We start from the raw sequence: 11,734 nt of genomic DNA on the forward strand, positions 1-11,734 counted from the left end.
AGAGTTATGGATGCTCCGTCCATGGAAGTTGAAGGCCAGATTGGATGGGGCCCTGGGCAACCTGGTCTAGTATTAAATAAGCTATTAGGTATGGTGGCATGACTGTCTCCCAAAGCATCATACAGAACTAATATTTTCAACTTTACTGACTACATAGCACTTCCAGACCTTTACTAGGGATAGTTATCACAGAGATGAACCAGGACAAGAAAGTAGTATTCACCTGGTTCACAGATAATTAGTATCATAGTTAAAAATATTAGAGCAGGCTCACACAAGACAAGTCCTAAAGACCTTTATTATCTAGCCAATAAAGTAACTGAATTAGGAATGACAAAAATCTATATTGTAGCCTAAGAAAAAAATGAGCGTTAGGACAAAGTTTGAAACTACAGGGCAGAAGAGAAAAGAAAGTACTCTGTGGGCTACAGGAATAATAAATGTAATAATATTATTTCAGCTTGTTCTTTCATCAGAGGATATGCTGTAAAAAGAATAATTAACTATTATGTAAAAGTTCAACTCAAAGTAACTGATCTTAAACCTAGTGAAATCAGTAGCTAAGTTTCAGTTTTCTTTGATATGCTTTGAATAAAGACCTGCCCTAATTAAAAATAAGACGTGACGACATAGTTGTGATTAAATTAATTGAGTCCAATACTAAAATTTCCTTTGGAAATCTCAGAATGAGTAGGCTTATATAACATAATATGTCATATGTGAATACACTTTTTTTTCCTTTTGATAATTAAAAAAAATAATCACATAGCTTCTTACATTTTCTGCATTAAAATACAATTAAAAATAAATATTATGTTATATTTTGTAAGTCCTCTACTAAGCTGTACGATTATAATAAAATATAGTCATACTTTTAATACGTTCTTGCTTGAGTCATGTTTTTCTTTTCTAGGACATCTGGTGCCTAAAAACAACAGCAGAACAGCTCCAGACTTTCTCATTTTGTAATTAAAGAAGGTCTGGATTTTCAGGTCTTGCTGTGAAGATCGCAGTATGTGTATTTATAAGCCTGGCATATCTTTCTGACTGACTAGCCTGTTTGCAATTTTTTTTTTTATCTTCTCAGAAGCTCAGAGTTTATAATTCACAGAGGAATGCTTGTGATGGTGTGAAGGGATTTAGTTGCTTAAAACACTGACCTTGGAAACAGTTTTGAGGGACTGGATCTAAGAGAGAGAGGGAAAATGTGTTGTGGGTCTCAATGAGCTACAGCTTATGGATTCCTCTTAGTGATACATATTGGATCTAAAGCACAGATATGAATGACCTCTCAGCTAGCCACCACAGCTTTCCTTTAAAGGCAATACAGATAATTGCATTTCTTATACTATCTTAAGATATTATTAATACCATTTATTCATCTTGTACTAACTTATATATGTTGAACAGGTTGGAAGAATAATGAATTAAAAAATACATTTCTATATGATTACTAAAATTCACTTAAAATAATGAGTTGTAGATGTATTTTCTTTAGACCCAAACATCAGTGCTAAATTCTTGTACAACTGTGGAGCTCTCCATATATCCTTTGCATAATTGTGACATTGCTAGATGACCTATGATAAAACCTAACATGTACTGTATTAGATTACAGTTTCTCAGGTATTTTAATGAAGTTAATGTGGTTCCAGGCCATATTAATTTTATTTCTAGTTCTTTGCATCATTTCAAATCTTGCAAAATATAAATTAATTTTTGTCCATATACCTGAAGAAAAATTTCAAGGAAGTAAATTATTTCAGTTTTTTTGTCAATTACTCAAAAATTTAAAAGATGTAAAAAGCTTTATCTTCCATTCTCATTTAAATATTCCACTTGTTTTATTAATAAATGAATACACTATGTGTTGCTGCTTGAATACAAGGACTAAGAAAATGTGTTATAAAAAAGTTGAATTGCATCTTCTAATGTTTTCTATCTTTATATAATCCATATCTAAAGAACTCCTTTAGAAACTCAATTTAACTATATTTCCTATGGGATAATTTTAAGAAATGGAAAACTTCTAATAAATGTGTGATCTGAACTGTGAAAATAATGATGGAAATGACAGAACCTTCCATTTAGCTCACAAAACTTTTTAAAAGTAGCCTCTGGAGACTCAAGAATATGTATAGAAACACAAAGGGAAATCGGCATTGTCAAGAACCATTAGTGTTTGTTTTCCAAATAAAACCTATTAACCACTGCCAGTTACACCATCTGTGGATAGTTTTCCCACTTTAGGGAAGGTGACTGCTCATCTTGCAAACATGGTAAGAGTCTCTGTATGTTATCTGCTGTGGCCATGTAATGATCTCCAATAAATTAATTCATAGGACACCATTCCAGAAGAACACAATACTTTGTTGTAAATTCGCACAAATAAATGTAGGAAAAATTTATCCTATTTTGTTCATACCAAACCAATGCTTCTTGGGCAAAACTAATTAAACATAAGTCACTACAAAACAGTAGGAAAGGTGGTCTGTTTCCTCTTAAGACTGAAAAGAACAGGAAATTGTTGTAGGAAATCAATTTAGCAGAGAATATATGTAATTCACTCTGGAAGTAATGCCACATACTTATTTCCATGTAAACTATAACAGGTACGAAGAACCACAGAGCACAGCAACACTATTTGATAGAACAAAATCTCAGCTACAGAACACTATTTGTCAAGATAGTCACCACAATTAGCTATGCGTTTTCACCAGTGATGAATTACTGTCGCCATTGTCACTGCTGAATTGCATCACCCACTGCCTCAACTTGCTCAGATCCACTTTTTGATTGCTATTAACGTTCAACAAGTATTAATGACTGTCACTACATTTTTCTGCATGGAGGAATTCAATAACACACCTTTGCTTCATATGCATTTCCGTGTCAGAAGCCATTTTGTCAGAATGTGTCTCAGCTGCCAGCTGTTATATGGCAAAAAAATGTCACAGAATATTGACTAGGAGTTTAAACTTCTACTACCATACAAAGAACATCTGCCTCTGAAGTTGAAAGCCAACTAAATAAAACTGGAGCTATTATTTTTGGAGCAGTCTTCATAGTTATTCGTTTGTTTACTTTTCCAGTTATCAATCATTAGTATTGCAAAACCAAGCCCGAATAATTTAAAGATAAATTTCATTTCATTAAAATAAAAATCCCTACCAGTTCCTTCTGAAATCTGGTTGTTTCCTCCCAGTTGCTCTTTTATTTTCTTAAGTTCATTTTTATTTATGTAGCTTATGAATTAAAGTCTTCTGCACCTTTTTTTTTTTTTTTTTTTTTTTTGGCCTGCAATTATGATTAAACAGGAGATTTTGCTTGATCTAGTTCTCATTCAAAGAAATTACACTATTTTTAACATCACTTTGCAGAAGACTAAAATGTAGACAGCGTTTAAATTGAAATTTCAAAGTTAAGAGTTCTGAATGTTAGTTAAACCTAATATTTTTATTTGAAGGTTATTTTTTAAGTTTTGGTTTTTTTTTTCCATAGTGAAACTTTATATTTTATAATATAAAATTTATAAATTAATATTTATATGAAAAATCCTCAGTGAAACATGCATAAATCCACATTAAATGAAAGATCAGTATCTTGTCATTATCTAAAAGTAGAAAAACTTCTGCTGTTACCCAAGAGAATTAATGAAGTTTGTTTTAATAATACCTAGGTACTTTCACCTGTGTTTTATTAAATTATACACAGCTGCAGTAAGTCATTATCACTTGAAAATAATTCTATTTAGGTGAAACTAACAGACACCATCATTTCAAGGCTAATTAGTATTACAGTAATTTTCTAGCAACTTTGGATTTCTTCATGTTGCCAGAAAAAAAGGAAAAAAAAAAGAAATAGACATTATTAATAAATATTCCTTTTTTTCACACATTGAATGAAAACTTTTTCTTTTCTGTTTTGTAAAGCTAAGGTATTAATAAAATAAAATATGCTGAAGCTTTTAAAATATTTCTGACAATGTTAAATTGAACATCTGAGAATGTTGTGCCATTTAGTATGGCCTTCTATTTTCTTGATGAATGTTATAAAAAACATAAGGTATTTTTGCCTGCTTTTGTTATACTCAGCATTTCTTTCTCCCAGCAATATTTGTCTGTCATATAATAGAATCATAGAATGGCTTAGGTTGGAAGTGACCTTAAAGATCATCTTGTTTCAACTTGTCACCCACTAGATCAGGCTGCCCAGGGCCCCATCCAACCTATCTTGTTTCAGCATCACTTGTCTATCTAATTTATTTTCCTACTGTTTATATTTAATGCATATTCTGCTAAGGAAATACAGATAGCCTGGTAGCTTTTGTGTATTTTTCTTTCTTTTCCAGTGGTAATGCAGTGACAAAAAATGCTATTTTTTAATTATATTCAAAATGCATATATAAAACAGGGATTCAGCAGCATCATTAGCACCACAGTCATGTAAATGAGTTCTTCTAAATGTTGTGAAAGAAATCTGGTTCAAGATTAGGTGTTGAACCTGGGTAGGAACTATAAAACATTTTATAACACAATTATAGCAATATTAGGGATCCTTTCATAACCAAAGCAAATTTTATTATCATATATTGTCATGATAGTTGTTGCCAGAAATTCATTCCATGTATTTTAAACTTTTCTTAGGATTTAATCTCTTCCCTGAAAGAAATAATGTGGAGATACTAAGAATAATCATCATCAATTCTCACATATCATAACTCATGTGCAGAGCATAGAAAAAAACCTAGAAAACTGAATTAAACTTGACATCTAACTTCAAGAACTTAAAACTAGGTAAAATTAATGGTACTCAAAATGACTCAAAAATATAAGGTACATTTTTAATTAAATGTGGAGATACTAAGAATAATCATCAGTTCTTACATATAACTCAGTTTACTGATGATGTCTCAAGTAAGATGAAGAAATGTGTATATTATTTTGTATGTAAGCAGGAAAATAGATATAATGTATATTTAAAGAGAAATAAGAGTTGATGTTTTCAGCAGTTCTCTTAAAGCACTTCAGAGGTTTATTAGTTTATGAAAACAAACAAAATTAGAATCATTCACTTTTTGTTCATTTATTAGGATAATTTTTTCCCCACACTGGGAAAGTCATTTGTCATTGTTGCAACATAAGGGTAGAAATTACCTATAAATATTTGCAAAAGCAAAACATGATATCTATCTGACCGATCTTTTCTAATGGTTCATTTCTTAATCTCCTCCTTGTGAAAGAAGAATGGACTATACCATATGCATGTAGTAGGTAGAACCCATAAGGATGAATGAGAAATTTTACAAGTGGAGCTATTAGGAAGCAGTGAGTTTGAGGTCAGTGCTTTGCTGAATATTGAACCAATGAGCTGAACAGCCATAAAGGACTGTGTTTGTAAGTTAAATCCTTAATAGTAAGGTTTAAATCATTAATTTAAATCTTGGTTAATCTTACTAAGCTAGTGTAGATACGGGATGTGCAGAAATCTTTATCTCCCACTGGAGAATGCAACTAGATAGGAGAAAGTGAAATTACCTTTCACTATTACAGTTTAACTTGTGTTTAAGATAAGGAAAAACATCTGTATCAGGTAGATTGTGAGGGTCAGGGAAGAGGATCTTTACAAGCAGGGGAGAAAGAAAAGAAGAACAAAATATAAACATCTTCACAGATGATGCCAAGATGACAGTTCTTATTGCCTTCCCTTTTGCCTATATATTCTATACTCATGTTTCAGTGGGAATATCTTAGAGATGGTAAATTTATATGGGTTATTTTAGGGGTTTTCTTTCTCCTCTCCTCTCCTCTCCTCTCCTCTCCTCTCCTCTCCTCTCCTCTTTCCATCATAACTTCCATCACTGCTTCTGGATATTAGAAAAACAGTATTAATAAAAATGCATGAGTTTAAGTAAAGGCAAAACTCCACAGGACATGTTTATGAAATGATTCTAGAAAACTGATAATTTCCAACTTTATTGTTCCCTAACCTGACTGTCGAAAGTTAAAAAATCAAAAATTAAAAAAAATTAACAATCATCCAAAATTTGAAATAAACTGAGTATATTTATTACCAACCAAGAAAGCAGTCAGAAAGAACAAAAGACATGTAGGAAAAAATCATGCCAATAGTATATATATTATAATTTTATTTAATAAACTTCAGAAGATCTCAGAACATATAGCAGACAGTCAAGAAATATGGGACTCTCATAGCTCTAGTAACTCAACACATTTTAATTGCTATAAAATTGTTTGCTTTTTTTCTGTATGTATATTAAAGATACAAATAAAACTGCCATCCTTCTGTGTATCAGTATACATGGTGCATTTCAAAATTTTTTATGTTATTCTTCTTATTCTTCTTGGTCTGTTTTTATTTTATTTATTTATTTGTTTATTTATTTATTTTATATGCATCCTGGGCCATTTTTCCTGAAACATAATCTTTCCATTACTGACATCTGGGTAGTTTTTACCTGAAAATTCATGTTTACATGAAAAAAGCAAATGCCTTTCTTTAAAATGGCATGTAAAGACTTTTATATACAGAAAAAAAGACTTCTATACACAGAACAACTTTCAGTATATATTTTTCAATAATTTTTACTGAATCTTGAGATTTTGAAGAATTATGACATAAATCTGTTAGACTGAGTAGCAATTTCCAACTACACTCTTATATTTTGGTTTTACTTTAATCTTACAATATCTTACTGTTTCTCATTGTGCTGAATGTATTCTCTTGCTACCAGAGAGCACTGTGATTACAAGGTATATATATCATCATATAGGATTCTTGACAGTTTACCTTATTCAGCAAAATTCCACTTATTCAGAACAGTACCTAATTTGAAATGCTACCTAATTTGAAGCACTTCAGCAATAGCAAAGCTGCCTACCTGCAATCTTTTGCATTATTGTGTCTCCATTTCTTTGGTAAGTAACCTTTTGCAGTGGACTTTTGTTTGGGGTTGTTTCTTCACTGTTGTTACTGTTGGTTTCTTTGGGCGGGGGGATGGGGCTGGGTGTTTTTTTTCTTGTTTGTTGTTTTATCTGAAGCACGTTAATTTATTCAATATTTAAAAGTTAAATCCTTAAATTTTAAATTATAGAATTATAGAATTATAGAATGGTTGTGTTGGAAAGAACCTTAAAGATCATATAGTTTCAAGCCCTGCCACAGGCAGGGTTGCCACTAGATCAGGCTGCCCAAGGCCCCATCCAATATATCTTTAAGCTCCTTCAGGGATGGGATATCTACAGCTTCTCTGAGCAATCTTTTTCAGTGCATCACCTCCCTCTGACATTGTCCCTTGCTTTTTGTTGTGATATCTGTTTTTGAAAATGAGACACACTGTCTTAGGTTTGTCCTTACCACAGCTTATGTCAAAGAATCTGCCCTACAATTTCATAGAAATATTTGCAAAATCAATTGCTGAGCACAATAGAAATTGTTCATAGATGCACTTTATTATAAGAAAACACTTTTTATTCTGCCTTTTAAAAATCTTAAAAATTCTGCCTTTTTATTCTGCTTTAAAAAGGCTTACATATGTTTCAGTGGAAATTCATTCTTTTTTTTTATTTGTTATGTACATTTTAAGATTGACACTTTTCTTAAGGTGCAGGTGAATGGAACATTAGAAGAACTAAGACATATCAAACAATCTGAGTGAGAGGAGTTGAGAGACCTGTTATTTTTACTGTTTGGCTATTACTTCGGCAATTTTTAGACTTTTCCAATACTTTTCCACACACAGATGCCTGATTATAAGATGAAATAGTCTTCCTTCATTTGCTCCTTCCTTCTCTCCTGACTCCCTCCTTCCTTCTTTGCTTCCTTCCTTGCTTTTTTTTTCCCTTTCTTTTTTTTAATTTATTTTTACTGTGAACTCAGTAGTAAAATCTCTGTAGCTAATGGTTAAGTGATCTCTCCAAAGGCGGCAGAAGTAGACAGCATCTGCTCCTTTACGGATATCTGGTCAAGGACCTTTTCCAGTGCAATAAGGAAAAATAATTAAAGGAGGAAGCTGTAATCAAGAATACACAGAGACACAAATCTTTCTGACAAGTTACAAGGGAGGTAGAGATGGAAACCAAACCTGGTGAGCCATATTAATTGATGAGGGCATGTGGGAGAGTGAGAACATACACTCAAAAAATGCCATCTGCTCAGGGATCTTGTCAGTGGGGAAACTAAGTGGTAAAGGGGGAAAGCAGAAATAAAATATATAGAGAAACAGACTTGACAAAACAAGTGTGGACTCAATGACAAGTAGACAAAGACAAGTAAATCCCCCAGTCATACTGATTGTTGGGCTTTCAAAAAAGAACTTGACCAATTCCAGAAAGATCAAGCAGCTAGAGCCAGTGGAGCTTCAGCATGAGACCGTGGAGCAAGTGGAGGTCTTCAGCCCCAAGCCCTTGGGGTAGGAGGACTGTGTGTCCCCAAATCAACCAGGGGGTAGGACTGATGGAGAAGAATGGAAGCCCCATGCTGGAAGGTGGACGTGGATCAAAGCTCGTGTACCTGTTGCTGGCTTCTGGGGAAGTGTCTGTATCTGCTCCAAAGTGGTGTGTGCAGGATGTGCGTGCATTCAGTAGCAAACCTCAAGCTGTAGCAGCCTGTTAGAGGATCTACTCTAGGGGTTGAGAGGAGGCAGAATCTTGGCACAAGGATCAGATGGATACAGTAGCCATTCTCTGGAATAGAGAGGTTGGAAGATGCAGTTGCTCTTGAATTCCCTTATTTATCAACTCACCTTTGATGAGTTTTCTAAGTGAAAGCTCTAAAAAGAGAGGGAAGATACGTGTACTGTAAAGACAAATGGAATTAAGGGTGTTTAAAACAATAAAGGGGAAAAGAAGCCTTAAGATTTAATATTATAGATTTCACCACTGAACTTTAGCTTGAATGTGAGTTTGGTAAGCTGATACAAAGTGTTAAGATATCACATCTATTTTATTCTGTTGAAAAATATAATCTTAAAGTCTAGTTGTCAGTGTTTCGTACACAATCCTGCAAGATGCATTAGATTTTTAAAGTAGAAATAATGTAAGTCTGTGTTCCAGCTGCCTGCACACAACTAATCAACCACAATTCTTTTTTTTTCAGTCAACAAACCACCAGTGAACAAATTAACCTATTTTAAGATAAGTGTTGAAATTTGGTAAAATGAGATGGCCCCAGAAGTACATATTTCTTTCAATGCCACAGAAAGTGTTAGAAAACTCAGTTTAGATATTTTGAAAGCAAAAATTAGCTATCCATTGAAACTATCTCAACTGTGTATTTGTTTGAGAAAGGCAGTTTTGCTTCCATTTTCAAGTTTTACTCATTTTAGATCACTGTAAGCAAGAGACTGTAAGCATATTAATATATCCTGAAAATTTCATTCAGCTGCAGTACCTTTTGCTAGTTTCTAACACAGCATTCAACTTGCTCTTAGTTCTAGCAAACCCGCAAATCTGTGACATATCGCATACTGAAAGGAAAATTACCATACATCTTGATGTCATTGATTACTCCCTAAACTGCTACTTACTTTGCTATCCTTTTTGCTACATTTGCTTTTTAGTTCTCTAACAGTGATTAATTCCAGTTTAATTATACAAACAACAAAACAAGAAAACAAATAAATCATCTTGGCATGGAAAAGTAAAAAAAAAAGTCACACAAGAGTCACAGATATATGTTAAAAGTTTATATATTACATTATGATTTAGATTCTCATTTACAACAAAACAACACATTAGCATTGCAATTCTGTCAGAGAATGAGGAGATGTTATCAATGCTACTTCATGGTTTCTCTTTATTCCTTAAATACTGTTCCAAAGCAAGAAACTTGTGTTGTATGACAGTGTTCTGTTAAACTGCCTTTTGTTGTTGTTTTTGTTTGTTTGTTTGTTTTGAATCCTAATTTACATGAATAAGCTTATAGTTGTTCTAAGTCCTAATGTTGCTTTTAAACAGTTCAACCAGTTACTTATCATTGCAGCTGAATATCTGGTTTCTAATTGGTTTATAAAAACATATCAATTGTATGCCAGACTATTTTACTTTGCAAATTAAAGACTTAATCAATATGCTTGCTTTTTCTATAGTTCTCTCATTGTAACAACTAGTGGTTCTGAAAGTAAATTTATGGAGTTTTATAGTAGTTACTATCCAATCTTCAAAAATGTTGTCTTGTTGTTGCTGTTGTTGTTTTCCTTTCAGTTTTTAATATTTGAACATTAATAGATCCTGCGGTTTCCAAAGTAAGGAGCCAGGAGATTACAATGTTAACTTTTTACCCTTCACTATTTTCAGATTTTTTTTTAAGCAAAAATCAGATAAACAAAATATTTTTGTATAGTTCAAAATACTCTTTTTATTAAAAGAATGTTCCTTGGGATTTTTTTATTTATTTATTATTATTATTTTTTTTTACAAGCTTTACGCTTCAGAAAATGGCCTTAAACCCACAGGAAAATGAGAACTTAAAGCAGAAAAGAAATTTGTACAATAAAAAAATACAGAAGAGCAGAACAGTTATATGAGTGATATCCTCACCTGCGCATGATCTAATATTTGTTTCATTTCTTAGCAAATCAGTGAGAGAAGAAAAAGGAATGAGGATCTGTATATTTCTCCTTTTCAGGAGGTTGATATTAAAATCTCCCCTTCCTTTTGAAGAGGTACGGTAAAGATTGTATATCACAAAGACAAGACAAAAGATGGAGAAAAAGGAAGACTACTTCATTTTCAACTTCTGTATTCAAAGATCTTTTAATTCAGCATTTAAATATCTGCAACTAAAAACTCTGCCAGCTCTAACTATACAGCCTTTGCCCAGTCAGTGTTATTGTAAAATCACAACTTGTTTACAGCATGTTTTTTAAAGATTCATTATTTTGTATGTATAGTGATAGTGATGGTGATAGCGATTAAGAACTTAAATGTGCAATATGTTTTACTAATGAATGTCAATCCAGTCAATTCAACTTTGAAGTCTGAAACTAGTCTTCTGAACACTCCCATCACAGTAATCTCTCATTTCCTAACAGATCATAGAATAATAGAGTATCCTGAGTTGGAAGGAACACACGAGGATCCACTCACCCCAAGGATCAATCGATGTACATGAAAATGAACATATATGTATTCACACATTGATATTTTTTGATTTATTTATTAAAAAAGGACAAAGAAGACCCAGGGAAATATTGGCTAGTCAACCTCAAATTGATCTAGGGAAGGTGATGAAGCAGCTAAACCAGGAAACCGTTTCCAGGAACATGACAGGCATGAGGAACATAAATTCACAAAGGAATTCATGTTTGATCACATGGTAAAATTCTATGATAAAATGACTGCTTTGTAGATGAGGGGAGAGCACTGCATATTGCATACCTAGTTTTCATTAAGGCCTTTGGCATCGTCTCCCATAAGATCCTCATAGACAAGTTATTGATGTATGGGCTGAATGTGTAGATAGTGAGGTCAATTCAAAACTGAATGAAAACCAGGTCTAGAGGGTAGTGGTTAGTGGCACAGAGTTCCAGTTGTAGTACAAGGCCAGTACCTAGGAGTGTACCACAGCTTTTAAAAGTGGTTTGAAATCTTTTCAACATTATCATTAATTATCTGGATAATGGAGCAGAGTATGATAGTGATGTGAATCCAGGAGTGGTACTGATAGACCAGAGGGCTGTGCTTCCATCTAGTCTGCAGAAATCTGTTGATGG

The sequence above is a fragment of the Lagopus muta genome, chromosome 1, assembly GCF_023343835.1.
Source record: "Lagopus muta isolate bLagMut1 chromosome 1, bLagMut1 primary, whole genome shotgun sequence".
NCBI lineage: Eukaryota > Metazoa > Chordata > Aves > Galliformes > Phasianidae > Lagopus > Lagopus muta.